Source organism: Bemisia tabaci, chromosome 5, assembly GCF_918797505.1.
Source record: "Bemisia tabaci chromosome 5, PGI_BMITA_v3".
In the NCBI taxonomy this organism is placed as follows: domain Eukaryota; kingdom Metazoa; phylum Arthropoda; class Insecta; order Hemiptera; family Aleyrodidae; genus Bemisia; species Bemisia tabaci.
In genome coordinates, this window is record NC_092797.1 from 11,998,907 (window position 1) to 12,026,468 (window position 27,562).

The following is a 27,562-nucleotide window of genomic DNA, read 5'->3' on the forward strand; positions in this document are numbered from 1 at the left end:
GCATTAATGCCGACACCAAGGACACACCAATGTCTGCTCAAAGAACGCCTTCCTCTGAGGAAGATTAAATTCAGTAGAACTCCAGCGCTAGAGTAGAACCGGAACGAGCTATTGATATTTTCGTCTACGAGCTTTCAGCGTAAATATAGTAGATATTATTATTTTGCTTCAGTCAATTAAAGATTTGGTAGGGCCGAGGCTCAGGCGGTTATACTATTTGGTCCGCATGCGGCTGTACTCAGTTAGAAATGACTCTGCATGTTATGTTTATTTTGGGCTACTTTTTTCGATCAGATCAATAAGCGACCATCAACCAAATGTTTGGTTAAATCTATCGAAACCGCACATTACTCTCAGACATATAGGATTGAAGGAAGTGCTTTGCTGAGCTAATGTGCCCTTGTTTTTTCGATGATACTTTGGAGGTTGCAACACTGTAGAGCCTAAACAAAGTCTTGCTATAAGCTCTAATTTCCCGTTGAAGTTTACCTAGTCATTTGAGCCAATGACCAGCCCTGATATAAAAAGGGGATGAGCTTTGAGTAGACTCTGAGAGAGGAGGGGGGGGGGTCATATTTCAGCGACGGAAGGATAAGAATTTAGGAACACACAGTGGAGCCTAAACAAAGTCTTGTCTCGTGCTCAAATTTCCCTCGGAAGTTTACCTTGTCATTGGAGCCGCCTTCCATTGACCTGTTCTGATAGCTTACAAAAAGGGGCGAATTTAGCGGAGGTTCTTAGATGGGGGGGGGGGGGCGAAGGGGTCCAGTGCGGACGCGAGCGCCCTATGGCGCAGGTCGCGAGGAGCGCAAATTTATTTCCGATGAAATTGAGGGGACAAGACTTGCGAGATAAATTGTAACTGACACGGTCTGCGGCCGGAACACATCGGCATCGGGCTTGGATCGCATTCGATACATCGAGCAGGTGCGATTGTATCGATATCGATTGGTTCAACATGTAAATATAGCCTCAAAAGTTAATTGAGTGATCTGAGGTAACGGGTTTTTTGTCATAGATTTTTGAATCTTATGAATATTTAATGGCAATGGAAAGTGAAATTCTTAAGAATTTTCTCATTTTCAGCTTAAATCCTGAAATTTTTGTTTGAGGTTATGTTCTATTGTTTTGAACTGAACGATACATCGAAGCACTATCGAATACGATCTATTGCCTTTCGGGTCACGAGTCATTTTGATTGAAGGCGTCGCATCGCATCGCGGGTCTGTATACGTGAGCGGCCACCGTTGCCATGGCAACCACCCGTCGGCCCGACGCCCGGTGGACCGCCGTGGAAAATTTTCCGACGCGCGACGCAACCGGGATTTTCCCGCCGCCAAGCCCCCGGGAAATGGAGTATTCCTAAGGGAGCATGGAATTGCTCGCGTTACGGGCACATTCCGATTTTTTGCTGATTCCTTTGCTGCCGTGCTAAGGAAGAACGCCGCATGAGCCTTCAGGCGTTGCCACATTGCCTCCGATATAAAATGAATCTACTGGAAAATTTTTTCATATTTTTCTTTAAGTTTTTTAGACAATTTTGTTCGCAATCCAACCTAAAATATCTGAAAATTTCAAGGAAAAATATGCATGACTTTGCTAAGAAATACATGTTTTATCCAGGGAAATTAGGCAATTCTCGAATGTTCATGCGGCGTTCTTCCTCAACATGACAGTATGTGCGCGGGCCTATCCTATTGTGGCCTGCATCTATGCGAGCTCTATTCAGAGGTGCAAAATGAACGTTCGCGGAATGTGATTTCAATAAATGTCGTTCCGCTAAGAAAGTTTCTTAAATTTCATAGGATTTATAAGGGTGGGTATGCAGCCGAACCAATAAACCGAGTCGTCGATACGAAATTTTAAGTTTAGCCTCGGCATTTTTTCTCTTTCAAATTGAAAAGTGAATTTTGACTAGTTGTAGGCGTTTCATAGTTTCCCCTGACAATTGAAAAAGTCTGGAAGGATATTAAATTTAAATTCATTTAGTTTTAAGTAATCTGTATCTGTAGCTCAATAAGATGAGATTGAGTACCTAATACAGAGCAATGTGGGTACGTCGACAGTTTTAGCGAAAGACATATGTGCAACAGTTTAGGACTTTTAGGACAGTTAGGACTATAAGGTAACTTGTGTTAGACAGGAGCACGTAAGCAATTTTGAGGAGGATTGATTGGGATGCAAAGAGCAGTCGAAAAAACCAACTACAGACTCAATTAAACTCAACTCATAAGTGTTTTTAACCCTCTTGTAGATAGCACGGTTTTTTATATCGACGGTGAAACTACCAAACCACGTATCTCGTTTGCGGTGTTTAAAAATCTACGCTCACATTTTATTTTTTTGAAGTAGACCAATAGTCCAGTCAATCTAGCTTTTTACCTCGGACAAATTAGCACAAACTTTTCCTTTGGTATATAGGGTCTCTAGGTACCCAATAAGACAGAAAAAAAAGTTTACCAAAAAATTCCACCGGGAAAGAGGGTCAAATCGCAGTTTTTCAAAATGGCGGCTAACGGCAATTTTCAAAGAGGACGTACATACGGATTTCCCTTTATAACTCAAAAATAATGCGTCAAACCAAAAAAATTTGGCATTAGTTTGAAAGATCATAAAATTTTGATTAAGAATCATATACAAAACTTAGGCTTTTCTTATTTTTTTCCTTTCCGAATTTTAATATTTAAAAACAACAACCGGCAAAATCTGCTGAAAATTCACGATTTCTCGCGTTCTTGACCAATTTTAGGTCAAAATAATTAATTTAAGGTTAAAAACAACGGCACCACTGAAAAGTACGCTAAATTTTACATAAGTATACCCATTCATTTTACCTTTTCATCTTATATGACCTCATTGTGAGACGAATCATTCAAAAGCATGAAGTCAATATTCAACTACAAATTCAGCTGTTTTTTTCCGTTTCCAGCGCTTTTGATCAATTATTTTTCGACAAAAGTATAACTTATATATACTTTTCAGAAAGGTAATGAAATTTGCAAGACAAATAACACCCTGGTTTTCATTTAAATTTTACATCATGTACCTGAAAAGCGTATTTAAGGGAATTACGCTAAAAACTGATTTCTCTAGAAATTTCAGAATTTCAACGATTTTCGGCTTTTTGACAGCTGGAAACTGAGGATCTGATTCAACGACGGTAATCATCGTTTAGAGCATAAAATTTCCAACAAATTGCATACCTGAAATTACTGGTTTGAATTTTTTAAAGAGGGTTAGATATGGCGTTAAAGTTGTCTATTGGAAAATCCGGCTGCTCGGTTACGAACCACTTTCTTAACATATACTCAAAATTTTTAAGTTTAGTAATTTTTGTTTGAAGTAAATTTTATGGTACCAATGTAATAGCACATGGAAGTTAAAAAAATGTCCATGAATAAATTTTTTAAGGTATTTAAGTGTACTTAGAAGCCAATTTTTGAGACGGTGAAAATTTACAAATTATTGAATAATAAGGCTTTTTCTCAGGTTTTTGTGGTTTTTCATGGCTGCAAACAATTTTTTTCATCAAACCATGGTAATCATCAAAAAGCAGATAAAATTTTATGTAAGAAATGTACCTTTATTTGAATTTTGGCGTCTCTCGTGAAAATGCGGAGGCAATGTTGAAAAAAATTGCAATTTGCCCGAAAAAAATTTTCCCGCGATTTTTCTTATTTTTTACGTGTTAAAAAGAGTTTAAGAAAAAAAACAAGGTAAGAAATGAAAAGTTCATAAAATTTTCTATAACATAGGGCTAGTGAAGTTTGCCGTAAAGTCTTTTTGAGGGGTCCTAGCACTGAATTTTGGTTTAAAAAAAGTTAAAAAAAAATTGATGAAATTTAATTTTTTAGTTATTTTTGAGATTTTATCGCTTTAAAATGAGCTTTAAAGTTAAAATGAATGATGTAACTGAAAAGTACGTTAAATTTCGGTCTAGAAAAGTGTGTTCAACATCCTTTCAAGTAATTATATTTGCCGATAGGATAATTTCTTCTGGGATCAAAACTGACGCTTTTCTGAAAAAAGTCCATTTTTAGCTCCATTTTCCTAATTTTTAAGCATTTTAGAGGGGTCTGATCAAAAAACCACTGTAACCACGTGAAAGTACATAAAATTTACAATAAGATTAGGTACCTTGTTTCAAAAATTTCGATATTTTTTGTGTTTGACACGGCTTTATTTAAAATTGTCAAAAATGGCAATATTTACAGAAAGTTGATTTTCTATGCTAAGCACCATCCCTTTATTGGATTGGGTTGTATAATGAAGGCAGCTCGGGGAGCGGGTCTTTTTGCGTTGGAGGAATCAATACTAAAACTAATAATTATAATAAATTCAATACAACATTGAAAGTTTGGAACCTTTGGGCGGTCAACTCTAGCGAAAGCGCAAATAAGGATTAAAACGCGAGTACAGGTACGCGGGAAGGGGATGTCAACAGGGGAGACGGGTAGCACCTGTGCTTTAGGTGACGTAACACAGGCTTGTGTGACTTTATGCCCGGCTTTTCTTTAGAATGAAAAGTTCATTAATTGAAAGTTTACCGACCTGCCTCCTGTCGTCTGCTTTTCGATCGCTACGAGAGAGGAATCGAACTCAATCTTCAACGGGTGAGTAAAATCAAAGTATTGAATCTACTTCTACATTTTTCTAAAATCAGTATTGTGTTATAATAAGTCCAGAATGAACCTTTCAATATATTCAATAAGTATGCGGGCCTGCTTGCCTGTGTTGTTTACTAAATAAGATGTGAGATCTGGTTCACCGAGATCAGGAAACCTGTTGCTAAAGCCAATTGTAAATCAATGAAACATGATAGCAAAAAGGAAGCGGAAAATGAAGATAATTAGTAATTCAAATAGTCCTTTCCGAAATTGCTTAACTATTGTAAGAATGAAAAATTCCCCTCTCTTTCCTCCACCGGATTATCAATCAATCTATCAATGCAACAGGGAAACAATGAGGTACAAACAACTGCAATGAGGTAGGATGCCAAAATACCGAGGAAGAAGCTTCCTTTAGCGGCGATGAGTCGGATATTGAATAAAAGTATTTTAGAGACAAAAATATTAAAAATCATTTTATACAAAAAGTTAAAGGGAATAAATTAATCAAGTAAAGAAATTAGGAAATGTAAGTAAATAATAAGAAAAGTAATAAAAACATGAACCTTCAATTACCCTCGGAATCTTGTCAGCCGAATACACGACAATTTATACAATCAAATATTCTTTAGCTTGCCATAGACCAAATAAAAATTTAGTTGATATTTTATTTCATTACTCACCTTTATATTTCTCAATTTGTGTCAATTAAATATTCGACGTTACTGAAAAAATTGCATTTTCACATTTATATCCTCAATTGGGCGGGGGGGAGGGAGGGGCTTGAAGGACAAGGCGCATAAGTGCAGTTTTCGCTATTTCGACAAAAACGTGTTAAAAGTTTATAAATTATATGAAGCCTCATGGCGGAGAGAAAGTTCCAACTCACATGTTGATGCTTAAAAATTGGATTTTATCAGTGAATTTTTCACAGAATTTATTTCAAACCTAGATTTAGTTGAAATCACTAATATGTCGATTTTTTCGAAAACTGCACTTATGCGCCTTTTCCTTAAGCCTCTCAATTACTTTTTTACCCTTTCTTATTAACTTTTTATGTCATCAAACCGAAACCGACAAACTTTGGTAAAAATACCGGGTAATACTAAGTTTATTGAAAATAAGTCGATAAACAGGTATGTTACAAATTAAGGCCGCCATCTTTTTTCCGCCATCTTCTTGCCGACATCTTGAATTTTGATTTTGACTACAATTAATATCAAATTCAAAATGTACAGGTCAAAATACCAGGGTATACTGAGTTTCATGAAAATCCGGCGATAAACAAGTAGTTTCCAAATTATGGGCGCCATCTTTAATTTTTAAAAATTATGGCCACCACCTTCTTCCCGCCATCTTTGATTTCAATTCTGGTTAGAACCAACACCGAATTCAAATTCTCTAGGTCAAAATACAGGGTTTTACTAAGTTTCATGCAAATCAGTCGATAAACAGGTATCTAACAAATTACTGCCGCCATCTTCTTTTCCGCCATCTTGAATTTTGATTCAGACTGAAAGTAACGTCAAATTCGAATTTCCTAGGTCGATATACTGGGATACACCAAATTTCATGAAAATCTGCCGACAAATAGATGTTTTGCAGTTTTTTTCTTAGAATCTTTAACTGCGATAGTCTAAACGGTGAACGAATCAGATAAGCCCCCCCCCCCCCCCCCCCCGGGGTCCACCATCCCTCTAAGTGCTTCTCCCTTTACTATGTACCATGGCTATCAAATTAATAACAAAATTTATTTCAAAAATAGTCGAATATTCGGGAAAAAGGTTCACACTGATCGAAATTCCAGCCAAAATTTACAAAAAGTAAAAAATGTCAAATTTGACACCATTCCATAAAGACCCTCTAAAGGTCTTTAACCTTCAGTTAAATTTTGATGTAATATGTGTTTTCAAAAGAAAATTTCATGCTCTTTCCAATGGTACCAACAGTTTTGAGACAAAAAATTCTTCCATTGCTGTATCTTAAAAGTTACAAACCAAACTTGAAATTTCAAGAAAATTCTAGTCTTTTTTTTCGGTGTCTGACCTCGTAGCTCGGCACCAACAAGTCAAAATTAAAAAAACTAATATATATCCGTGAGCAGAATTTTATACTCTAAAAAAACGACAAGAATGATTTTTTTCACTGGATGCACTAGAATCACACAAAATCGGGAAAACGGTGACGAAGTCAACAATCAATTTATCCGTTATTTCAGACGGCCGCCATTTTGTCATACGCAATTTTGACTGTGTTCCCGAGGGGGGCTAATGGTAAACTTTTTTTTGGGGGCTCTAGACATGTTTTGGAGCGCTTTAAAACACAAGAGAAGTTTGTGCTAATTTGTCCGAGGTTAGACCCTTTTTTTGGCTAGATTGACTGGACTACAAATCAATATCATTCCTTGAAATTTTCACGGAATTTTCTCCGCACAAAGAGAAAAAATCACAAAAATTTTCAAGACTGGATGTTAAGTAGTTTTTCATTGAAAAAATAAAGTATGACAGGAAGTCTGCGACGTCGCAAATCGAGATACGTGGTTTGGTAGTTTCACCGTCGATATGCAATTTCCACCCAAATTTTTTTTAGTCGAACACGTCTATATGCAAGAATTTCATACGAAGAATCCTACCTGGCTAAAAATCTCGGTCATTTTTCGTCTCATCTTTAATTTTTGCGAGTTTGATAAAATTATTCCTGATCGAGCCTAAAAAGACGAAAATATACGTCAACTCTATCCTTTTAAAATCGGCTCTTTTTGTAGATCCTTAATGTGGATAGCAATATTCTTCAATGAAGCCCATCTGCAATCAGACCACGGAAAATTGCGAGGGTTCATGTGCGGCAGAGAAGCACATATTAAAAAATAACATGCACCATGGTAGTGCAACATCAGGGGGACGCTTGTTGGTGGTAACACGGCGCCCTGATGCGACTATTCGTGCTTTGCGGATAGCCGTGCTGCATGTCGACGAAAATGAAGGCGTACAGCTATTGGTACTGGCATTGTTCATGTAAAAAGCGCTATTCATCCGCGGTAAACGCAGTTCAACACAGTAAGAATGGAAGAGAATAAACGACTAAAAAGTTGTTTTTAAGATTTATTTTGAACTAAATAGTTTTTATTTTGAGCAAAGAGAGAAATAACTCTTTTCTCCATATTCACTACGTATTTGCCTTCTAAAAAAAACAATCTCCCAGACGTCACGAATGTTACGTCACGTAGAAACGATGCATATGTGATCGCCCTCGGGAAGAAGAACCCCAGCCCAAGAGGCACAGTTTTCAGTAGAGTTATTTTTGTTGGGTTGGATGAAAAAATCTGAAATTTCGGAGCCAAAACTCTTCCTAGTGTCCTCAAGAATAAGTTGCAAGCGGTTCAATTCATTTTTGTGCTAATTGCGGGCATAAAGTCGCCTAGTTTTGGCGCAATTAAGTGTCCTGAACATGGCAGATAGTGCCCTTACCTGCATACTTTTCTCGGGTTTCAAAAAGAACGCCGAATTAATAATTAGTCCTTTTTAAATTTTTCTTTGAGGTGATCTGAATTCCCGTTGTTTAATGGGACTTTGGTTGTTGTGTAAGTGTGCATCATGTATTGCATCAGTGCAACGTGAATTTTTGTTGTATCATGAACGGAAATCCGATTTGAAAAATATTAACTAGATACTCCTACAGACGCTCTTAGAAACATTCCTCCAAGTGCTGGGCGAAAGCATTCCCATAAACGTCAATTCAGTGCTATGAAGAACATAATATGCATTAAGTAAGACTATAGTTTTACGGGGAATCATTGATATCTCAAATTTTAAAAACTGCACTGACGTATGAGCCTTGTCCTCCAAGCCAAATAAGGGGCTGATTAGAGGACATTTCGTCAACGATTTTTTGTCCGCGTACCTGTTTTTTCTAGTCGTTTACGTCCACGCGTTTTTTCGGCAAATTATGCTGAACGTCATTAAATACGGATGCTAGGACTTAGTAAGTTTTTGGACTACCGCTCTCCTTTTGTGCTATGGTATCTTGATTTATTTTGCGAGGAAAGCTCCGTATTCTTACAGGATACCTGTCACTCTTAATATGTTGGAGCGCCTTGAATTTCGTATAATACTGTGTAACACCTCTGTTGTGGAATAGCTGTTTGAAGCGCCGTGGCACGCTGCGGCGAGGCGGGCGGCCGGCTAGCACGCATTGGCGCCTACAAACCTAAGGGGATACTTCAAGCATTGCGCAATGCGTGAAGTATCCCCTTGGGTTTGTAGGCGCCGTGGCACGCATTGCGCAATGCGTGAAGTATCCACTTAGGTTTGTAGGCGCCGTGGCACGCATTGCGCAATGCGTGGAGTATCCCCTTAGGTTTGTAGGCGCCAATGCGCGTCTCGCGCTGGCAGCACGCCGATCCGCTCTGTGTTAGGCTCTGATATTTAAACTCGCGGAGTCAGCGATGTTCAACTCATGATTTTGAAATGTTTGCACATACTCTGCATGGATTATTCTCATTTAAATTGACGGAAGAAAATAAGTATAAAAGGAAAATATAACGTGTGTTTTGTAAATATGAAGGTGGTTCCGTGTCAAAATTAATGATTTCCAAAGCACTTTGATTTTTTCGTTTACATTTTGTATTTTTACTGTGCTGCATCGTGGTGTACGCGCAACCATCCGCTCAAATTTGGACGTATTTCACTCTAAAAGATCGATGTACAAATGGGTTAAAATTTAAGATTGCGTGCTTCTTGATTTTTTCCTCTCTTCTATTCATTTTTGTGTAGTTTCTTTCAACCCAACCACGGCTCATTGAGATTGATATCGATGCCATCGCTTGGAAAAGGTTTTACAAATATTTGCCACGTTTTAGAAATGTAAATGCTTTTTAAATAAAGTAATATTTTCATTTAAAAAAAAGCTATATATAAGGTATATTTTATATCGACAATTTTAAGGATAGAAATAAAACCAAATACTCACCAATGACAATTTGAAAAGACAAATCAAAAGAAGAAAGTAACATTTCATTTAAAAAATGAGTTACCATAAAAACACCTCCTTCTCTCTCAATTTTCTCATTTTGATACTGTCGTTAAAATATTACATGGACAAAAATATAACACTTGGACCGAGTCACTTTTGTTTATTTTGCGCGTGGACGTAAACTACTGGACAAAACAAGTGTGCGGACAAAGAATCGTTGACAGAATGTCCTGAAACCGAGGGGCTTGGAGCAAAAGGCGCATAAGTGCAGATTTTGAAAAAATTGAGATAGGTATCAGAGATTTCAAGTAAAACTAATCTCATTGCATATTCTGTGAAACAATCGATCCCAAATTCTACTTCTTAACCACTAAAAAGTCAGCTCGAACTTACTTTTCGATGTATGGCTACATGTAATGTCGAAACTTCAAACACGTATTTCTCGAAATAGCAAAAACTGCACTTATGCGCCTTGTCCTCCAAGCTCCTCAATGGAGATGTTGCATGTGTGAGGAATTTGCGATTTGACCATTGATTCTTATATAAAAGTTCGCGAAAAACACGATGGTGCCACTGGTTTTCTCTGAAATCATCTCCCAAGCCCAAAAAAAGCTCTCAAAGTGAGGCCAAAATGGAGGGGATATCCCACCCTACCCTGAGAGTCCACCTTTACATCAAAACAAACTCTCCATGCAAAGATAGGGAACAAATACATTGACAGGGCTGCCACTTCATTCCGGGACTCTAAAACTGAAAACACGGCATCACTGCTAATGTATTTGCTCCCTATCTTTGCATGGAGAGTTTGTTTTAACGTAGAGGTGGACCCTCAGGGTAGGGTAGGATATCCCCTCCATTTTTGCCTCAACTTGAGAGCTTCTTTTGAGCTTGGGAGATGATTTCAAAGAAAACCAGTGGCACCATCGTGTTTCTCGCGAACTTTTACATAACAATCGATGGTCAAATCGCAAATCCTTCACACATGCAACATCTCCATCGGACGTATCAACGGAACGTGTGAGCCTATTTGCTCGCAACCAATGAAAAACCGGCACAGAAACGGCCATAATCTGTCTATAAAGGTACTCTAGTAAAAACGGAGAATCCTGAGGGTGACGTCACGGCCAGGAGCGTTCCCGTCCACGAACGTTCGACTCGCGCCCCCGCGAGCGGCGCGTCGGCGCAACCACGCGTTGGCGCCGTGGCGTTCCTCGTCGGTGTGTTTTTCGGCCGCGACGAGCAAGTGTTTTTCGGCTTTGTTCTCGACAACAGTTCCGTTTTCGCCGCTACCTCGGCCGACCCGGCGAGTGCAGAACCCGCCGTTCCCGGACCCCGAGCCAGGATCATCCGTTCATGTGTGTGCGTGCGCGAATTTTCCTTGTTTTTCCCTCACGCCGCGCTTTCCAGGTTCCCAAAGTGAGCGATCAATTCGCGACCTTCCTCGGTTTTGCGTGCCGACCTCCCTCGCGAAATTTCGCCTCCCGCGATGCGAGAGATTACACTCGACATCCCAACAGACCGACCTGACGTTACTTGATTTTAAGCTGTGCTTAAAGCGGGAGTGAGCAAACATCGAGATTTTATTATGGAACGTATCGGTGGTCAAAGTGCGAAACCACACATCCACGTTTGCGACGTTGAAGACTTCCTGTCGTACTTTATATTTTTTTCGGATAACTAGTCAATGTCATTTCTTAAAAATTGCCTTGATTTCTCCTCTATACCAGCAGAATATTTTGTATAAACATAAGCTAAGAAGTTGGCTCTTTTCTCTTCGAAAAATAAAGAGGAGGTGACATTTTGAAACATCGCAGAAGAGATACGTGGTTTCGCACTCAGGCCATTAAAATAAAGGTTTTAATTTATGTTTTGGCACAAGAAAGAAAGCATTACGTCTAAAAGTACATTTTAATAGTTCTTCCCCGAAAAATCTCTTGTACACAACCTAAATTAAAGCAATTCCAACGCAGAAATTAACCGTTTGATTTGAAAAATTTGATGTAAGATTTCTCGTTCGCATACTGTCAGCTCTATTTTAGGGTTTACAAAAAATATACTTTTTGGGACGAAGTAGCTGAAATGTGCCTCTGGGCGTGAGGAATGCATTTTTTGCCAATTGATTTAAAGTGAAACCAGTAATTTAGAGAACTTGGTTCGATCTCAATGTTTGTTTACCTCCGGTGTAGTTCCTCGACGTCCAATGAAGAGAGGATAGTCAAACCCTGGTAAGCGCCACCATAGGTGTTGCCATGATTGTCTGTGATGTTTCCTCCGGTGGAGAGCGTAGATACCTTCGTTTAAAGGAATATTCCATGTGAAATTCCCTAATTTTAGTCTCATTTTCAAGGCAAGAATTGTCTTTATCAGGTCGAATGGCGCACTCTAAAGGAGAGAGACAGTTGCAAAATTTTAGCAACACTTGATGGCGTTTGCCAAATTTTAAATCATCCTCTCTTCAGAAAACTAGCCTGTCAAGAATCAGTCTAACTACACCAGACCAGTAGCAATTCTTGAAAGTTGGCAACTCTAATTTTCTTCCACTTAAGTGTATATAAAACAATAGATTCTTGGTGAGAGACCTAAAATTGATATTTTCAATGACTTTAAATAGAGGAAAACAACGTTGCTAACTTTCAAAATCACCACTGCGTTAGACATGGTCTATTTCCTCTCATACTTGATATACTTAACAGAAAACGAAGGAGCAGTTTAATGTGCAATGTTGGGACTGTATTCCTTATTTTCCTCATGGTTCTAACAAAATTCACAAAAAGAGTTCAGGTGTTATGTTGTTTGGTTCTCCGTTCAAAAAAATAAAGCGTGAGAGGAAATTAGGCAACGTTAATTGTAGTTAGGCTGTTTCCGGTGAAATTCGAACAGAAACAATCCCCGAAAACATCAGCTGGTTTACACGACCCTCTACGACTATACCTTTGTGTCCTCGCCTTGACATTTTCATCTTTTCCGTTCTCTTTCTCTTCCCTCGGGGTTTAGAGCTTAGATTATTGCTACTGATGATTTCATTGAAAGACATTTTTTTTTTTTTTTTCATTTTTCAAATATATGTAATTGGAATTGTTGAACTTTTTGGCCTTGTTTTCCTCGCAAAATAGCGTAGACCCATCACTATTTTACTAACCACCTTGTTATATACAGTCCGGGTCACGTCTCTTGGTGTTCTTTTCTCGCTTGTCTCTAAACTGAGTCAGGAATCAGAGTTCCAAATTGCGAAATGCTGTCCATTTCATCCTCCTCCGACGCGACGGTGGAGTCACGTCCCATCTTTCAATTGCGAGCAACTTAATGATGCGAGTCCTCCGCGCTGCGCTGGCCCCTGCACTCCGGGCAGATGCAACAAGTGTTCCGCGAGCGAGATTTAATCTTTCCTCGGTGCCAAGCTCCGCCGAAAATGACGGCCGCAACTCGCGATATCCGAGTCCAGTCATTCAGCTCGCTCGTGCCAAATTCTCCCCGAACTGTTGCGCGGGTTTCCGTCGTGAAACTGACGAGTCGTCGCGGTCTGGAGGATTGAGAAGAGTGCTGGAAAAATTCATCGTGTCAGTCTTTTTCAGTAGGGTGGCATGCTTTGCGATACATCGAATGATCTGCCATTAAAACCGATGGAAAAGGATCAATAAACTGGGTGTTTGTAACCGTGGCGTGGTGTGCTTTGCAGTCTATCGTGGCATTTAAACACATGGGAAAGGATCGATAAAACATCAGGGTGTTCGCAGCGAACACATTAAAAATCGATTATCTATCATAGCTTCAAATTGGGAAATATCGATAATCGACCAATCACGCCTCGCCGCTAAATCGCAACGAACACCTTAATAATCGATCCTTTACCATAGCCTCAAATTGAGAAATATCGATAAATCGATCATTCACGCAACGCCACTGGGTTTATTCTCTTTCTTTTGCGACCCCACGTACATTGATAACGAATGTTCGGTCATAGGAACCGTGATACGGTGTTCCCTAAAGTTCCTCCCGTTAAGGACTTCCGACTTTATTGATTAAAATTGTATCAGAACAATTTTCTAAAATAGAGGAAAAAATTGCCGGCATTTGTAAGATATCAACCAGACTAGAGAATATTTTGCAAATTGCGCAGGCCAAAAATAGACCAATGAAAAGAATACCTTATAAAAATATGAGTAAAAATAGGTCTTCTCTTCCCGAACAACCTGCTTCCCTTTCGCAGGACGTAGCTTGATCTATCCTTTCGGACCATCATACAGGGTAATCCAAAAGTTCCTTACCACAGCCCCTATAGTCCCAGGGTACTTACCTCTTTTCAGGTTGATCCCCTTAAAATTTCGGAGAAAGCCCTAAATTCGATTCCTTCAACCACGAAGCACTCACCAAATTTCAAATCCCTATGTCAGTTTGCTTAAAAGTTACAGGAGTGATGCCGAACGTTCAGATCACCCTGTATAACACGCCCCACATTTCCTCATTTGAAGGTTCCGGGAATGTGTCTGCTAAATTTGCACCGAACGAGAGACAGTAACGGTTTCAAATAACTTACTGATCTTTAATTCCGCAATTTCGGCGACCTTAAATGTCGACCTTTCCAAAGTCATTTACAACCCTTGCGCGGGGCAAAATTTCAGGAAGAGTTTAATTTGTATTTTCAGGAATCGGGCATGTAACGTCTCACCATTTTCCCGGGGTTCCTGGATGTCAGATCGAATCTTGGTCGAATGAGCTGTGTAAATTTACATAATCAAGAAATTCTTGGAAAATGACAGAACATTGTAAACAGCTTGTTGAGCTCGTGCAATGGTTAATGTGGCTGGAATAATAAGTTTTTAGGTTTAATTATTTCGGACTTACTTTTACTTCGAATTTACTTCATCCGATGATTCAAATGCATGCGCTTTGTCTACGGAAGAAGATTAGAGAAGTAGTCTGAAGTAAGGAGCGTGAAATTCTTTCTTAGTTTAAAATTATTTTACTGGATTTTCCTAAAAAGCGGTAACTTTTTCACGTCCATATTTCCCCTAATTGCATTTAATAAAAAATTAGAATCAGTAGCATTGGACTCCTGAACTCACATAGGTACACATTCAACTTCAAATTTTACCTCTCTATCAACTTTTCATTATCATCTTCTTCATGTTTCTCGCCCTCCTTTCTTTTTCACATAGTATTTCTTCTTCATCTTCTCCACTTGTTTGTCACTTTCTTCCTCTACCCCTGCTCTCTCATGTCGGCACGCTCGGAATTTTACTAAAATTTTCGGTTATCTCGTCGTTTCCCAGACGAAGTAACGTAACTGCATTGCAAGGTTGCAAAATCGACTGAAACAATTCAAATTTTCACAAGAATGTACCTGCTAAATGTTTATCAAATTTTTGTTTTGATTTTTTTTAGAGATCAGAGGAAAAAATAGAGTTTCAGTCGGAAATGCTCAAGATTCTCCTGGTTAAAAATGCAATTTGCAAGGGAACATTTGGCAACATTGAAATGTAGTTACGTTCTTTTGTGAGTGAATCAACTATTTGAACCAAAGTTCGGTTTTTATGACGAAAAACTTCGGTTAGCCCGTGGACCAAAATCTTAGTGCGCCAAATGAATCGAATTTCAATACCATCAGCAGTTTTTCCTCCGCGCAATACTTTCCCTACACCTATCTTAAGGATTAAAATACGTATAGGGAATTAGCACTGCATTTTGCAATCAGGAACTACAATTTCTGGCTCATTCGGAGAAACACTTGTCTGTACAGGGAAACTAATAGTACATACGTTGTTTCTAAACTTACCCGGAAATGGTACTTCCTAATTCCAAAAAGCAGTCCTTTTATAAATATTGATTTAATGTTATCCAAATGGGCCTGTTGCACAATTCGTTTCATTGCTTGTATTGAAAGAAGTAAGGAACCTGATACCACAGGACTTTTTCCTGGAGTTTTTTGATTACTGGAAACCCCCAAAAAATCAACCTAAAAACGCCCCAAAATTCAGATTTTCAAAACGGTCACTTTTACGCGGTCACTTTCACATAAACCTGCTTTCTTCATTGTTTACAATGTATTTCTTCATGAGGAATTGGCAGCCACCAGCCATCTTGATAAAGATACTAGGTTTGTTATGTACTCGTGACGTCACAAGTGTACCGGATCCGTTCCTGCGTAAAAGTGACCTTTTTGAATGGGTCGGTTCCTGAAATAGCTTTTTTTGAGTTTTGGAGGTGGTTTCAAGATTTTTTAATAGCGCCACCGTTCTTTCACTAAAATTGGCCATTGGAATCAGTTGTCCATTCGCAAAGCCCCGCACCTCACTAGAGCACCAGTATACGGGAGAGTATTGCCATCTCTGTGCCGCTCTCTGATTGGTTCATCAGTTTTAGGCTATCATGGAGCTCCAAAGTTGGACCAATGTAAACAAACCCGACTCAGAGGAATACGTATTATCGGCAGAGGAATGAATGATAATCACACTCAAAGGTTAATTTTCGGAAAAAATATCCATTAAAGGTCGATTCGAACTCAATTCAGAAATTGATCCAAAAAAAAAAAATAAAATAAAAATAAAAAAATAAAAAAAAAAAAATTCTATCACATCCAGAATCACGTCTAGAACTTTGTAAACTTTGTCGCCATTTTGTTCGTTTACATTGGGCCAAACTAGGAGCGGAGGACCGGAGGGGCTGGGGTTTTCCACATTGGTCCAAATTTGGGACTCCATGATAGACGACCAATCAGAGAGCGGCACACTCTTTCTGTAGTAAAAGGAATGAGCTGGAAATACTGTTCTGTATACAAGTACTCTACTCCTTACAATAGGCCCACTATCTTGATAACATTAAATCGATAAACGGAACGGCGTCTTTACGGAATGGGTCAACTTGCAGAGTAATTTAAAGTTGAACTTATTTTTATCGGGCTGCATTATGTTGATGAAAATTACCTTTCTCCCGATCACTTTTATCTGGTGTTCTCAGACGATAGCTATTTCGATGATATAAATCATCATCATCAGGTCTTCGACTTCGACTTCGGTAAACACTAACGTCACATCTTAATTCACATCTTAAATTGTTAAAACTTACTAAAATTTACTAAGATTTACTAAAATTTACTATAAAACACTTAAAAACGTGGGTGCACCCGTCGCGAACGCGTTCTTATCACCGGCGTTCCGGCCGTTGCGTCATCGAGATGCCCGTTCGTTGTTGGTGCGTGCGCATATCTCTGAGTAGGATTGGAGGGGCTACCAGTGTTGCCACCTCACTCTCTTGTTGGTTATTGAGCAGGTTGTCACCTTTTTGGGACTCTATGTAAAATTGTTCATAAAGGTTCATTCTCTTTCCTTTGGCGCATTTTTTCTTTACTTGTACTTCCGTGGCTTCCGGGTCATGTTTAGTGCTTATTAAATGATCTGCCAACGACGATTTACCCGATTTTTGAAGACGGGCACTGGCTAGGTGTTCTTTAACCCTGGTCCCAATTTTTCTTCCTGTTTGCCCCACGTAAGCCATACCACATTCACAATTTATTTGGTAAACCCCGCTACAATCCATTGTGTCCTTCTTTTGATTTTTGGTGTTAATAAGGACTCTACCTAGATTGGGTTTGTTACTAAAGGTAATTTTATGCTTTCCACCCTCTTGTACAGTTTTCTGAATTACTTCTGAAATTACCCCGTTGTATGGGATTGTTACCCATTTGGTGTCTTCCCTTGTACCGTTGAACAAAGTCCTGTTCTCTAGTGTTTCTTTCTTCTTCCTCAGCATTCTAAGGATAGCTTGTTTTTCATAGCCATTATTCTCAGCAATTTCTAGGATGGTGTTCAACTCTTTCCTGTATCCGGCCTTGGTTAAGGGTAGTGTGACTAATCTATGAATTAGCGATCTAAATGCTGCCATCTTGTGCTGGTGGTTGTGGTAGGAATTAGCCGGGATTACCGCGTCTGTGCTCCCCGGTTTCCTGTAGATCTCAAAGATTACTCTGTTGTTAAAAATTTTAATATTCAGATCCAGAAAATTTATTTCCTTATTCCCCACTTCTAATTTGAATTTTAGCCTGGGATTGAGTTGATTAATCTCCTTAAGAAAAAGTTTAAGCTCTCTATCTGTCCCAATCCAAATTGCCAAGATGTCATCAACGTATCGGAAAAAGCGATGGATTTTTGATTTCCATTTACCAGAATTAATTATGACATCGTACTTGTTTAGGAAAACATCTGCTAGGTGAGGTGATAGTGGTGAGCCCATGGGTAAGCCATCCCTTAACCTGAAAAACTCATCTTTGTACTGGAAATAATTATGTTTGGTACAAAATTCAATAAGATGACAGATTTCTTTGACTTCTGAACTAGAAAGGTTGGAGTCCTTATTCGCGATGTTTTGGATGGTGGAAACAGTCCCTTTGACATCTATATTGGTGAACAAATTATCAACGTCCAGTGATATAAGTTTGGCATTGGGTGGGAGGTTGAGTTCTTTTAATTTTTTGGCTAATTCAACGGAATTTTTGACAGTATATTTTGGTTTCCATTTGATTTTATGTTTTAGAAGGTGGTTCAGGAATTTTTCCACTTTGTTGGTGGGAGAGTTATGTGCGGCTACTACCGGTCTGATTGGGACTTCTTTGAGGGGTAGTTGAGAAGAGGTCTTATGGGTTTTAATGTATCCTTGTAGGTTGGGTGGGGACGGATTCATATTATTCAGTCTCTCTGGTTTTTCAGTGAGGAGTGACTTTTTGAGGGTCTTGCGAAGTTCCTTACAAACTGTTTCCGTGGGGTCTTTTTGACATTTTTCCACCACCTCTTGTTCAAGGAAATTTTCCACTTTTTTGGTGTATTCCTGTTCTTCTAGAATTACGAGTGCATTATTTTTATCCGCTTTGGTGATAATTAGGTTGTTCTCTTTTACCTTCTTTTTTATTCCACTGATCACTTTCTGTTCATTATTCTGATTAATACTTTTGTTGGGTTTAGTTTCCATAAATTTACCTATCTTATGGCATGCGCTATGGATAAGTGAGGGATTATCAATTTTCTCATTAACTGAGATGACCAGTTCAATGAGGTTCTCCTTCAGGTTAGAGGACGTTGGTGGTGGGGTATATTTGATGCCTTTATTGAGGAGATCTATCTCCTCCTCCATGAAGATTACATCAGAAAGATTTAGGAACCTGGGATTCGATCCGGGTAGTGTCCTATAATTTTTTGGACTGGGGGGTTCAAGATTCTCAAATAGACTTCTAGTCTGGAAGTCGAAGTCGAAGACCTGATGATGATGATTTATATCATCGAAATAGCTATCGTCTGAGAACACCAGATAAAAGTGATCGGGAGAAAGGTAATTTTCATCAACTTGCAGAGTGTTTAAACGGCGATAAATTGGAGGTGCGTGCGGTCTGATCGGAGCGCGAGCCTTTCGCCTTTGGGACGGCTCCTTATGAAACACAAGCGAGCGGAGGGGAAGAAACACAGGAAGCGGAAAAGAGGGAGCGGCGGCGGGACTTGGGCGGCGGTTCCGGGCGCAGGCGGTAGCGCGGGAAATCGCGGCGGGTTTCCGGCGGTGACGTCATCGGAGCCGTGGATGCGGTCGCGGTCGGCGAGGGCTCGGAGATGTCCCGGAGCCAGGAGCAGGAGCCAGGAGCGCCATGAGTGAGCTCCAGGAGCAGCGGGAAAGGCTCCACCTCAAGTTGCAGAGCCCGCTCTCGACCGCCGCTCCGCCGCCGCCGTCGCCGCCCCCGCCCGCCCACGCCAACCTCGCCTCCCCCCTCTCCCTACGCTCTGCTTCGCCCAAGCTCGAGGACTGCCCCTACACCGCCTATTTCTCCAAGGTGAGATATTTCTTTTCACCAAAATTCATGTTGATAGAGTGTTTAAAGTTTCAAAGGGATTTGGGACAATTTTTAATTTATCCCAGATTTTAGTGAACTTTTTAAGAAAATATAGGAGCGGAAACTTTCATATTTCACCGCCCATTTTTCCAAGGTGAGATATTTCTTTTGACCAAAAGTCATGTTGATAGAATTTTTAAAGTTTCAAAGGGATTTGGGACAATTTTTAATCCATCCCAGATTTTAGTGGATTTTTTAAGAAAATATAGGAACGGAAACTTTCCTATTTCACTGTCTATTTTTCGAAGGTGAGATATTTCTTTCAACCAAAATTCATGTTGATAGAATTCTTCAAAGGACCCCGCACGGTTCTTATGGAAAATTGCCCTCGGTCAAATGCGTTGAAACTTCAGTATGTTGTGCAGCATGTCATCGTGAACAAAAGTTCCAATAGGCCAAACAAGATCCCATGTGCGGTTTTCGAGATATTCGCCGTTTTATGTGCGTAAACGGAGGTTTCGCGCGCTCCCGCCGGAAGCCATACTATTGTGCGGCGCCGCTCGTGCCCTTCCCTCCCAGTCACTCTCCGCTGCCCCGCCGCCCATACCTTGGCTCCTCTATCGCTCCAACTACGACGCTCACGAGGCTGCGCCCATCATTACCGGACCGCGCCCGCACGCCGTCTTCTTGGGCGGCCTCTTCTTCGGCCATGTCGCCTCTTTTTCTCATCCATCCTTTCTCTAAGTCTTCAAAAACGTTTAAGAAGTCCTTGTTTACTAAACATGATAATGCTAATATCACAAATAATACAAAAAGAGAGGAAAAACAAATGATAATCCATGCGAAAGTACGTAGGAGAGTTGGAATGCCTAAGAGACGTTAAATAAAACAAACTTTTTTTTTTATTTTCTTCCCTCTTCCTTTCTTTCTTTTTCTTCTTCATTTTTCTCATGTGGAAGCAGTGAAAGTAACTTCTGTAGGAAGATGATGTTGATGTTTTTTTTTTTCTTTTCTTTCTTTCTTTCAATAATGACGTGGCGGAGGTTGAAGATAATTAGTCGGCTGACGATGCCCAAGTAGGAATTAAGTTTGCTTTAGTCTTGACTTAGCTGAACCGCACCAATGGAGGAGGAGAGAGGGATCATTAATAACTGAACTCTAGGAAGAGAGATGTCCATTTAGGCGTAAATGGTCACATTTTAAGTCGCTCCAACTTGCAGCACCACCTTATCAGTCATCTTATTATCTGCTGATCGTATCCTCTAGTCAGATTGTACATCCAAGACGAACTCCAAAGAGATGATGAACAAATAAGAGTTGCAGGTCGATCGTAACATTCATGCGCGTACGCGGCATTTTTGCGAGTACGAGTTTACGATCGGCGATCAGAACCCTCGACCTTCGAAAGTTACTTAGGGATTTTCTTGCAATGGTCTTCCAGCCGCATCTTTAATGTCTTTTTTATGGAACCTGGAGAAAACTCGTACTCACAAAAAGCCGCGTACGCGCATGAATGTTACGGTCGACCTGCAACTCTTTATCATCATCTCTATGGAGTTTGTCTTGGATGTACGATCTGACTAGAGGATACGATCAGCAGATAATAAGATGGCTGATAAGGTGGTGCTGCAAGTTGGAGCGACTTAAGATGTGACCATTTACGCCTAAAAGGAAAGAAAATTAAAAAAAAGTTTGTTTTATTTAACGTCTCTTAGGCATTCCAACTCTCCTACGTACTTTCGCATGGATTATCATTTGTTTTTCCTCTCTTTTTGTATTATTTGTGATATTAGCATTATCATGTTTAGTAAACAAGGACTTCTTAAACGTTTTTGAAGACTTAGAGAAAGGATGGATGAGAAAAAGAGGCGACATGGCCGAAGAAGAGGCCGCCCAAGAAGACGGCGTGCGGGCGCGGTCCGGTAATGATGGGCGCAGCCTCGTGAGCGTCGTAGTTGGAGCGATAGAGGAGCCAAGGTATGGGCGGCGGGGCAGCGGAGAGTGACTGGGAGGGAAGGGCACGAGCGGCGCCGCACAATAGTATGGCTTCCGGCGGGAGCGCGCGAAACCTCCGTTTACGCACATAAAACGGCGAATATCTCGAAAACCGCACATGGGATCTTGTTTGGCCTATTGGAACTTTTGTTCACGATGACATGCTGCACAACATACTGAAGTTTCAACGCATTTGACCGAGGGCAATTTTCCATAAGAACCGTGCGGGGTCCTTTTCAAAGGGATTTGGGACGGTTTTTACTTTATCAAAGATTTTAGTAGACTTTTTAGGAAAATATAGGGACGTGAATTTTCCTATTTCACCGCCTGTTTCCTCAAGGTGAGATACTCTTCTAAACCGAAATTCATGTTGATAGAATTTTTCAAAGTTTCAAAGGGATTTGGGACAATTTTTAATTTATCCTAGATTTTAGTGGACTTTTTAAGAAAATATAGGAACGGAAACTTTCCTATTTCACCGCCTATTTCTCCAAGGTGAGATTTTTCTTTTGACCAAAATTCATGTTTATAGAATGTTTAAAGTTTCAAAGGGATTTGGGACAATTTTTAATTAATCCCAGATTTTAGTGGACTTTTTAGGAAAATATAGGGACGTGAATTTTCCTATTTCCTCGCCTATTTCTCCAAGGTGAGATATTTCTTTTGACCAAAAGTCATGTTGATAGAGTGTTTAAAGTTTCAAAGGGATTTGAGACAGTTTTTAATTTATCACAAATTTTAGTAGACTTTTTAGGAAAATAAAGGGACGTGAATTTTCCTATTTCCTCGCCTATTTCTCCAAGGTGAGATATTTCTTTTGACCAAAAGTCATGTTGATAGAGTGTTTAAAGTTTCAAAGGGATTTGAGACAGTTTTTAATTTATCACAAATTTTAGTAGACTTTTTAGGAAAATATAGGGACGTGAATTTTCCTATTTCCTCGCCTATTTCTCCAAGGTGAAATACTTCTCCCAACCAAAATTCATGTTGAATAATGTTGATAGAATTTTTCTAAGTTTCAAAGGAATTTGAGACAGTTTTTAATTTATCAAAGATTTTGGTGGACGTTTAAGGAAAATATAGGGACGTGAATTTTCCTATTTCACCGCCTATTTCTCCAAGTTGAAATACTTCTCCCAACCAAAATTCATGTTGAATAATGTTGATAGAAGTTTTCAAAGTTTCAAAGGAATTTGAGACAGTTTTTAATTTATCAAAGATTTTGGTGGACGTTTAAGGAAAATATAGGGACGTGAATTTTCCTATTTCACCGCCTATTTCTTCAAGGTGAGATACTCTTTTAAACCGAAATTCATGGTGATGGAATTTTTTAAAGTTTCAAAGGGCTTTGGGAGTGTTGTTAATTTGGACTGCTTTAAGTAGAAAGGAAGCAAGCCACATCAGCTATTGCCAAATTAAATTAGGCAATTTAATCTTTTCCATGAAAACGGTTGTGCGGATTTTAGTGCAAATTTCAGTGAATTTTCTCAATATTACGAGGCAAATTCCTTAAAGTTTTCAAAGGAATCCGCTCAAACATTCTCTTGTAAAAATTGGCAATAGCTGATGTGGCTTGGTTCCTTTCTGTTAAACGCGGTCCAATTTATGACAGATTTTAGTGGACTTTTTGAGAAAATATAGGAAAGTAAATTTTCTCCGAACTTTTTTTTTCTTTCTTTCTTTCTTCTCTCTTTCTTTATTTCTTCAAAGCACCGCTTTAAAATAAAATTAAATTACTACTACTACTACTTTCTTTTTTCTATCTTTTTTTAAAAAAATTTTAGGAAACTTATCCGTATGGGGGACTGTACTCTGTACTGTCACAGGTTTAGCAAGCCTGCGGACCCCAGCTGGTAGCCCCTGCCTTAAAGGGGGGTGGAGATGGTCACCGGCTTCATGGCGTATGAACCACTCATCAGAGGGGCAGACAGGGCTCATAGCTGTGGTGAAAGCAGCCTGTCTAGGAGACGGTACTCCAAAATCAAACCCTGGTCCTCCAGGTTGGGGGTTGGGGCATCGGGCTAACTCCCCGATACCCGGAAAAAACTTAATGTTAAAAAGCCTAATAAAGATAGCCTCGGTGATAATGGAAAAAAACGGATTTTGCGACACAAACTACGGAAAAGGACAATGGTTTTTGGGACATGGAATGTACAGGGCATTTCTAATAAATTGACAGAGGTTGTATCGGAGGTAAAAAAGTATAATGTAGATGTCGCCGTGTTAACAGAAACGAAAAAGAAAGGCACAGGATCAGAAAACTTAGGATGTTATGATCTGTTCTATAGTGGTGTCAGTAAAGATCAACGCGCACAGCAAGGAGTCGCCATACTTATCCGGAAAAGTTTGCGTCCGTCTATAACTACTTGGGAAGCAGTAGACCAGCGGATCATCAGAATGCATCTTACACTGCATGGTCACAAGGTGGCCCTGTTAGGAGTATATGGTGTGAATGATGATGCTCCCGTCAATCTAAAGGATCAGTTCTTTGAGCAACTCAACGACGAGGTTCTGAGGGTTGGAAGGACAAGGGAGGTCATTATCATGGGAGATTTGAATGGTAGAACCGGACGAAGGAATGGTTCTAAAGTTGTTGGACCTTTCGGTGAAGAGGCGATGAATGACAACGGTGCACGCATCATTGATATGTGTGAACAAAACGAGTTGAAAATACTGAACGGATTCTACCAACATCGAGATATCCATAAGTACACGTGGGTTCAGCAAACTCGGGGGCTGAAGTCAATCATCGACTACGCGGTCACCAGGCAAACGAGTACCATGAAGGTTCAACAAGTAAGAGTTTGCCGGGGGCTCTCCTGTGGTAGTGATCACCATTTTCTCAAGGCGGAGATTGCATTTCCGGTTAAGTATGGGCTGCAGAGGAATACCTTGCAACATCAGAAGTGCCAGCCACAAGGAACGAAGATCGAACAAGTGCACTACAACATCGATAGCTTACAGCATGAAAGCGTGAAAGCGCTCTACAGGAAGCGGCTGGATGAGAAACTGGGAGTAGAAACTTTCGATACTGCGGAAGAGTTGTACCAGTTCATCAAAAGTTGCATACATTCAGCTGCGAAGGAAGCCCTGGGTATGTGTAATGAGAGCAAGGATGTACAGAAACCCTACTGGTGGGACAAAGAGGTAGAGGAGGTAATTGAAGAAAAGCGTAGGAAGTACCATGACTATCTGGCTTCTAGGACTGCAGACACCCGCGGCGCGTATAGGAAAGCCCAGGCGAGGGTTCGTCTTTTAATCACCAGGAAGAAAAACGAGTCTTGGGAGACCAACTGCTCAAGGATTGACACATACCTGGGGGGAAGGAAGAGTGCTGAGAGCTGGAAGCTGATCAAAGGCCTAAGAAGGGACATGAAACGGGACATTATATCTCCGATAACAATCTCACAGCTTGACGAACATTTTAATAAATTATTGACGGAAGGACGACCAGAGTTTCAAACGGGGAATGCTGAAAATATAGTCGAGGATCACTCAATGGAAATTCGAGTTGAGGAGGTGGTCAAAGCAATCAGGGAATTGATGAATGGAAGAGCTCCTGGGCCAGGAAACATTCCAGCCGAGTTAATTAAATGTGGGACTGGCAAGTTGGTTAACCATCTCAGGGATTTGCTGCAGAAGTGCATTGACGGTGATGACATCCCGAAAGAATGGAAAGAGGCCTGGATAACAGCGTCGCATAAAAAAGGAAGGAAGGATGACTGTGGGAACTACAGAGGGTTAGCGGTGACAGGAACGATAAGTAAAATTTATGGAAAAGTGTTGAAAGCGAAGATCGAAGAGGAGTGGACCCCGTTCGAGGCGGAGGAGCAAGCAGGTTTTAGGGCTGGTCGGTCTACCGCTGATCATCTGTTCTGTGTTACCCAGTTAACTGAAAAGAAGAGAATTGTTGGCCAGGAGCTTCATTTAGTGTTTTTGGATATTGAAAAGGCTTATGATAGTATTCCTCTTGTGAAACTCTGGGAAGTCCTAGAAGAAACTGGTTTTAGTAAAGGACTTATTGGGGCAGTCAAGCAGTTTTATCGGGGGGCTTTTGCTAGAATTAAGTGCCAAGGAAGGCTTTCAGACGGTTTTTTTGTCACCAAGGGGCTTAAGCAGGGATGTTGTCTGTCACCGACGCTGTTTAAGATATATCTAGAGCACGTTCTGAAGGAATGGAAAAGAAAGTGTGCCGGCATGGGCGTCCCTCTAAATGACCAAGAAACACTGTTCACGCTATGCTTTGCTGACGACCAGGTAGTCATAAGTCAAGATCACGATGACGCGGAGTATATGACCCGGAAGTTGGTGGAGGAGTACCGCAAATGGGGCCTCGAGGTTAGTGTCCGTAAGACAAAAAAGATGTCAGTTGGAGGTGCTCAGCAAAGCATAGTCCTGGAGGATGGTCAACATATAGAAAGTTGCGAACAATACAAGTACCTGGGGGTGAACCTGACTTCGGATGGGAAGCTGGATCAGGCCATTCGGGACCGTAATCTTCTAGGAAGGAAAGCCATCGCCATGCTTAATGGGATCCTTTGGGACCAAAGGATTTCCAAAGACAACAAGAAGAGGATTTATAACTCGGTTGTCAAGCCTATTATCACCTATGGCAGTGAAGTGTGGCAGTTGAAGAAGCGGACCCAAGAAATGCTCAAGGCGACCGAGATGGATTTCTGGCGAAGATCGGCTGGAATCTCGAGGAGAGAACGTGTCAGGAATGAACGTGTCCGAGAGATAATGGGCGTTGAGGGGACGATTGTGCACGATATCATGACCAAGCAATTGGTATGGTATGGGCATGTGCAGAGAATGGCTGATACCAGGTTGCCGAAGAAGGTGTTGGAGTGGGTCCCACCAGGTAGGCGACGGAGAGGGCGTCCAGCCAAACGGTGGGTAGAGGGCATCCATGAAGAGATGGAGAGATGCCACCTTCCAGAGGATCTCTACCATGACAGATTCCTGTGGAGAATAGGCGTCGCAGAGCGCCCTAGCGCGCCGTAAAAGCGGCTCATACATACATTTTAGGAAACTTCAGACCTTGTGGCATTTCAAAGTGTTGAGAAGATTTACAGATTAATGAAATAGCATTTCTTTTTTAAGTGCATGCTGTATGGTTTACTGGTTTTCGTTGGTTTTTCGGGAGGAAGATCTAGCAAATTTGTCGACAGAAATTTTTTCGAATTTTTTTATTAGTTTCTTTTAATGAAGATATTGAGATTTGTGAGAACACTTCAGCATTTCTGCAGGATTTGTTTTCATTTTGGGGGATTTAGCTTTTTCAGGATATTTCGAGGGAACTAGGAACTTTTAGGAATCGGTTATCATTAGAGATTTAAGGATTTTATGAAATTTCTGGCCTTATGAGAGATTTATATATTTTAGTGAATTTTTGAAGGAGGCTCGTATTTTCGTGAGAATGGCAGGATTTTTGTGGGGATTGAAACTGTTGAGGAATTCTGGGATTCTTGGGGGACTTAATTAAGGTCTTTTAAGCATTCAGGGACGGGAACATTTGACGATGTATGTCGATTTTCAAGGGATTCGCATTAGGTGATTCACAGAAAAAAAAAGAAAAAAACCCCGAGAAAATAATCTTTCCATAAGTCTGAGTTTTCCCTCTATTTTGCCATTATTTTGTCCGTGGACTATGTATTCTCAGAGCACCAGAGAAATTTCCATCGTTTCTATAAAATAATATCCTGCTTGAGAGTTGCCCTCACCAGCAACTGACCGTCTGTCATCAGCAGGAATATCTCACCCTTGTCCCTGCAAGTGCGGGCTCGGCTATTATTATCATTGAAGAAATGAAGGCTTTGAGAAATGCGTCCATTTCTAGGGCCCGATCTCCCGCCGCTTCTAAAAAAGAATGCGTCTGTTTGGAGCGTATATGATTGTTCCCTTGTTCGGGCGGGAAAAATTAAATTGCTGATTGAACAATTAAATTGCTAAAAAAAGTGACTGCAATATTTCAACGTAGACTTCACAACACAAAAATGCTACTTCAACCACCCCCGTGGTTAAATTAGCGTACAATAGTGGTTAAAGTAGCATTTTTGTGTTGTGAAATCTACGTTGAAATATTGCAGTCACTTTGTTTTAGCAATTTAATTGATCAATCAGCAATTTAATTTTTTCTGTGATCCGCTGAAAATTAATTTGTCTTTAATATTAAATAAGGGGC

The 27,562-nt window shown here is 40.2% G+C and overlaps 1 protein-coding gene across 1 annotated transcript in view; it reads left to right on the plus strand.

Annotated features, from left to right (window-relative positions):
- The window catches only part of LOC109042209 (uncharacterized), a 129,799-nt gene that overhangs the window by 33,473 nt on the left and 68,764 nt on the right, over positions 1-27,562 (plus strand). The window lies entirely within an intron of this gene.